This window comes from Echinops telfairi, unplaced genomic scaffold, assembly GCF_000313985.2.
Source record: "Echinops telfairi isolate 266 unplaced genomic scaffold, ASM31398v2 ScPeMD7_7469;HRSCAF=8507_1, whole genome shotgun sequence".
Taxonomy (NCBI): domain Eukaryota; kingdom Metazoa; phylum Chordata; class Mammalia; order Afrosoricida; family Tenrecidae; genus Echinops; species Echinops telfairi.
The window spans coordinates 76,713,535-76,720,048 of NW_022111373.1; positions in this window are offsets into that span (position 1 = coordinate 76,713,535).

The window sequence follows — 6,514 nt, forward strand, 5'->3', positions numbered from 1 at the left end:
AAGGAATGGTATTACAGCTTAAATTTTGAACATCCAGTTTGTAGAAGGCTACGGATGACAGTGAAAGCCCAGAACCCATTTGCAGGGAGCCCCGTGCAGCTGAAGCCCCCAGTGAGTTTCCTCTGACTAGGCACCAGGCATGAGAATGGCCTTGTTATCAGACAGAGTGCATTTTGGGGTGGGTTACTGCAGTTGTAGTTAAGTTAAATGTGACACCTTGTCATTTGATCTCCCTTTTGATCCAATGTACCATATAAACTCGGTATAAGCTGACCTGAATATCAGCCGAGGCACCTAATTTTACCACAGAAACTGCATAAAAAAATGTGCGAAAAACTCGGCTTATCAAATGTGGCAAAGAAAGCTGATGGTGGCCGGCTGTCAAAAGATATAGCTTCTGGGGTCTTAAAGGCTTGAAGATAAACAGACGGCCATCTAGCTGAGAAGCAACAAAGCCCACATGGAAGAAGCACCCCAGCCTGTGAGATAGGCGTCGAAGGGATCAGGTATCAGGCATCAAAGACCAAAAAAAATCAAATCATTGTGAATGAGGGGGAGTGCGGAGTGAGAACCCAGGGTTCATCGGTGGGCAATTGGACATCCCCTTGCAGAAGGGTCGCGGGGAGGAGATGAGCCAGTCAGGGTGCAGTTTAGCAATGATGAAACATAGCATTTTCCTATAGTTCTTGAATGCTTCCTCCCCCACACTATCATGATCCCAATTCTACTTTACAAATTTTCCAGTACCGGAGGATGTTCTCTGGTACAGATAGGAACTGGAAACACAGGGAATCCAGGACAGATGAACCCCTCAGGAGCACTGGTGAGAGTGGTGATACTGGGAGGGTGGAGGGAAGGTGAGGGAGAAAGGGGGAACAGAACTACATGTACCTCCTCCCTGGGGGACGGACAGCAGGGAAGTGGGTGAAGGGAGACGTCAGGCAGTGTAAGATATGACAAAATAATAATAATTTATAAATTATCAAGGGTTCATGGGCGAGGGAGGAGCAGGGAGGGAGGGGGAAAATGAGCTGATTCCAAGGGCTCAAGTAGAAAGCAAATGTTTTGAGAATGATGAGGGAAACAAATGTACAAAAGTTCTTGACGCAGTGGATATATGTGTGGATTGTGATAAGAGTTGTACAAGCCCCCAATAAAATGATTTAATTATTAAAAAAAAGACTCGGCTTATACATGAGTATGTATGGTAATTTGTTCCAATTTTTAATATTTTCCACTTTCTTTTCCTTGAAGTTTTTTCCTGTTTTATTCTGTCATGGTTGTTGGATTGTTTGTTTGTTTGTGTTGATTCTGTATGTCTGTTCTATATAGGAAATCCAGGTTAGGTAAATCTACAGAGACAGAAACCGGATCAATAGTTTCCTAGGGGCATGGCACGGGAGGTTGTTGAGAATTGGGGAGCTAACAATAATGAGTATAAGGAAGAAGAAATGTCCTAACATCAATTGTGGTGAGGATTGCACAATCATATTTCAAATATGATTGAATTATAGGCATAATGTGTCTATTATATGCCAATAAAACAGTTCTTAAAAATTGAGGCCATAGGGATTCCTGAAAGTCACCCACCTTTTCCCCCTATCACGACCACATTCTCAGCCCAGCAAAGCTTTTCGTGTGTTGTTCCACAACGAGTACCACATACGGTTGCCAGAGAAAGGCTTTGGATTTAGTAGCATCGCTTCTGGCCCCTTTGGCTTGCTGCTCAAGACTTCTCAGCCCTGTAGCTTTGTCCAAGCATGCACACACAGATCCGCTTTTGACACTGGTCCTCTGGACCAGTTCAAAACAAAGTTCAGAATTCAGTCTGTGATCTCCTAATGGGTGCCGCAAAAAACGAAAGTTGGCTGGCTTCGGTTTTCGTGCTACAGCCCGACTTTCCAAGGCCTCCGAGAAACCACCATCTCATTTCCTACAACTTCACACAAATCCATATTCCTCCCAGACCTGAGAGGCTCCAGTGCTGTTCCCCTTTGGAAGAATTGTGATCTAAGGAGATGATAGATAGACCGACTTTAATGTTCAGCATTGTTCTCAGCGCCTTATTGTCAGAACCTAAAGAAAGGGGTGAGTGTATCATTGCACTTGCAAAGTCAAGCAAGTCGCCCATGGTGAGCTGAAGTTGTCGATTGTGCTGTTTCTAAAGGGCTCAAACAGTTCTCTTGAATGAGGGGCACCCTATCCTTGCGCCAAGGCAGTTTCAATGTGACAGACCTATGATTCAAGGGACCGGTGGGTGGCAAAGGCCCTGGTTGAAGATGTGTCCTGTGGCCTCACACTGCTGCCGCATCGGCAGTGTGGTTTGGTCTGTTCCATGGCCCCTGGGAGAGGCTGAAAAGGGATGCTAGCACAAGCCATTACACTTTGCACTGGAGAAGAATTGCCCCTAAAGATATAAAGATATTGGACTTAAAAGAGAAATGGAGCATTCCACTGAGTTTACACAGCTGATTGTCATTCTGCACAAGGCTCGTTTAAGGTGCCCTTAGACATCTCTGAGGGAAGTCTTTGACTAACAAGAAAAAAAAACCCAACAGTTTTTCTGGCTTTCAAATGATAAGGCGGGTGTATCTACAGCATTCTGAGAAGTGAGGAACAATTTATGCCCCAGATGTAACCGAAAAACAGTATTGTCAAATAGCCAAGAAACTCATTAAGCATGTCAGAATGAAGAAACTACCGAGTGTACGGTGTCAGAACAATAAAACAAATGCACAACGTGTTGCCGAGTCTCTCCAGTTTTCCCAGGAGGCAGTGGAGTGGCTGTCATGACATGCCCATCCCACAGCACTGCTTCTCGGCAGCCCTCCCCAGTGCTGTACGCCAGGTGGCCTCGACAGCGGCTCTGGGATGAAAAACCGTTAACCCATTTATTTAACAGATAGAATAAAGCCTTGCCCAAGATGCCATGCCTGGCCAGGATTACCTTAGGAATTTGTGTGAGTGTGGTAAAAACATAGATGAAAAACAAATACATGTCAGTTGATTCCATGCTTCCAATTGTGCACCATTCTTGTTGTCACCTCAGAAGTGTTTTCTCCCTTCATTTAAAAAACCATTTTACTGGGAGCTCTCGGCTTTTATCACAAGAGCTTATGCACCCATCCATTGTACCAAGCACATTGGTACATCTGTTGCCATCATCATTTTCTTTTCTTTTTAAGATAGTTTTATTGGGGGCTCATACAACTCCTCTCACAATCCGTCCATCCGCCCACTGTGTCAACACATTTGCACACCCATTGCCATCATCACTCCCAAAACATCTTCTTCCTACCCGAGCCCCTGGCATCAGCTCAACTTTTCCCCTCCCTCATGAACCCTCCAGAACCTACAAAATTTTTTTTCATGTCCCACACCCACCGCTGTCCCCACTCACCCACCCTCCTGCTGTCCATTCCCATACGTCAATCACTGTGATCAGTTCTCCCGGTCCCCTGCCCCCCATCCCCCCCACCCTCCCAGCACTGACCTCAGAAGTTTTTAATGACGAGACTTAACTTTTAGTCCTTACAAGGTGTAGAATTGCTTTCGGAAATCTGGTTGACCTTTGTTCTCCACTGTGTAGCCAGACCAGTCGCGGGGTGGGGAGTGACCACTCCCCTAGGCTCAGGAGGCATGATATCATCTCTTATGGCCACGTGGTGAGGCTTGTAAGAGCCCGGAACCCTGAGGCTCAGACGGAGTTTCCTGGTAGCTGACCATGTGAGGAAAGGGTAGCATGGCCCTATGTGGGCCATGGAAGGTTTGTGTTGTAACTCCCAGACGTCGATCTCTGTGTCTCATTTGTATCCCATTTGGGTTGTCATCATTCTGCCATTACAAGTGTGGTGCCATGCGTAAAAGCTGTGAATTGTCCCAGCATCTTCGTGAACCCACAGGGGCGGTGAGAGGGGCAGGCTCTCTCGTTAGCAGTCTGTCAGAAGGTTCTGGATGACCTAGTGCAGGAAGATGGTGCCCTTCTAACGTGTGAGCTCTGACCCAGCGGTGGGTGGGTGGGGCTGGGAGGGGACTACGTGAATGGCTGGGAACAAGGATGAGGAAGTTGGGGGATGAGGACTGAGGCTGTTGCCACAACACTGGGGATTGGATTCAGCCAAGGTTCACCAGGAAGTAAGCAATGAAGGGGGAACCGTGCCCACTGTGCTGCTTATTGAGTGCCAGTCAGCCGAGGTGACTCCCCTGTGTGTTTGGTGCTGGAGTGAGGCAGCGAACAAGCTCTCTACGCACCTTCCCTCCCTGTCGGGGAAACAGATGATAAACAAGCCAACGTCTAATCTACTGCTTGTGCTATTTACTTAGAAGAAAACAGACAAGGAGAGTGGAAACAAGAGCGAACCTTGAGCGGGATGGGCAGGGAGAGCCGGGGGAACTATTTCTCCTAGAACTTGAGGAATAGGAAGGGGCTGGTCGGGTCAGTGGTTTACACTTGGGAACAGCAAGTGCAAAAGTCTAGAGACGGGAAAGAATGAGCTGTTCAAGGAACATGTCCAAGCGTCATGGAGAAGAAAGTCCGATGCGATGGACCCTGAGAGGAAGGCAGGAGCCGGGGAGCTGCAGCGGACAGAGGCTTCCGACCTGGGAAGGATCGCTGACTTTACCCGAGGCCCTGGAGTGGGAGCACCTGGCTGGAGCTGGGGGGGAGTGTTCTGATGGGGCTCTTTCCTCCCCTAAAGAAGGAGCGCCTGTCTTCAATCACCGCTAAGTGCTTTTTTAAAAATGTGTCCTTCCTCTCCCCACCTCCTCATCCCCCAAACTTGGAATTGTGGTTCCCGGCTTCTTCAGAAATCAGAGATTGCTTAGCTTTGCTGGAAAAATCCTACAAAACAAGCTTCCCCCACGTAAACGCCTTTTCCTCGAGAAAAGCATATGGACCGCTGTTAGAAATTGTTCATTGTCTGACACTGATTTACACACCCAGTTAACAGGATTCATTGGTCGCCTTGCATACTGTGGCGAGCAAGGGACAGCTTGCAGGACAGGGCCAATAGAGTCAGCCTTGGTGGTTTGTTTTTTTCAAAAAGCCTTTGTATTAAAACACAAACAACAACCCCCAAAAGTGTCCAGTGAAAACAGTCTGAAAGCACACACTGTCCACAAAGTGTTACTGCCAGATGGCAACTAACCAGTCAGCTTTATTTTCTTTAGTTTTCTGACTTGTGAGAAAAAAGAATAAGTGGAAGCATTTACTTTTTCAAACAGAATGGAAAACCTTTTCCCTTTAAAGTCTATAACCTCTTGTTCCTTGAGGTTTGCTTGTCCCCACTTTGGACTGTATCACTGGCCCCAGTCATGGTTCTGGAGTTTTGTGTGCTTAGTGTGTTTGTCCGCTCACAGTTTGATAGATGCTTACCTGTCTTCGAGATCTTTCTAACAATGGGATCTCAGGTCATTCAGGCAAGAAGCCTATCTTTCTGCTACTTCACACGACTCTAAGATGTTGTGGGTGTGGAGAATTGCAGCTTGGCCGAGTCCTCCTCCCACCTCCCGGTGTGCTTCCAAAACAGACTCTGGGTTTGGGACTCAGTATGTTGGGCGGGAATGGGGCCTTATTAACAACAAGGCACCAGGAAGGACATCGGCTTATCCAACTAGATCAGGGATTTCCTTTTTTGTGAATGCAGCTTTTAAGTGTTAGTTCTCTTAAAGGATGTTTCTCTTTGTAAAACTTCCGGGTGAGGGGCACCCCACCAAAATCCTGGTATGTCTAAATCCACAGACTTTTCGCATTGTGTGGTGCACAGAGAGGGCATCCTCCACACGGAGAGGGTTTCTGCTAAAAATTAGCCATTCGCAGAGAGCCCGAATTGTGTCACTAGTAGCCACAAGAATGAGGAAATCGGGTGGCAGGCTATGAGGCAAGATGACCAGATGGAAGAATATCTTCAGGTGAACTGGCTTGCTTTTCCTTTAATTGATTCCTTAGCTGGGAGATAGACCATCTCTTCATTAGCACATTGCTTGCACTTCCTTCTCCCCACTCCAAGTCCCCTTTGGGTGGTATAATTTATACCCCAAACCTCTTCCAGGTTTAATCTCTGTAAACACAGGCAATGCCCAACCTGGTATCAGGACCTGGCATCACCAATGAGGCCCATCTGTTCCCCAATGTGTCCTTAAATCAGCCTGCAGGTAAGCTAAACAGATGCATGTGGTTTTCATTTAGTCTTACTTTATAAAGTGCGGGAAACGGATCGAGGCCGATTTAGTGACTGAAAAGCTGCGCAAGCAGCAAGAGAGGTGGTTGTGGAGAGCTGGTTGAGTCGGGCTTGGTGCCCACTGTTCCAAGTGAGGTAAGATTTACACAAAGAAAAGGGTAAGTAGGGAGTGTCAGTGAATCCGACTTCCCAACTGGGGATTTACTATAATCTCCTAAACAGGGTGGAAGGCCTTAGGGGCAGAATTCAAACATGGTGTGATGATAATTTACGTTCCTGTTTTAGAACAGTTCAATTATGACAGAGAAATGATCAAGCTAGAGGGAGGGGAAAAA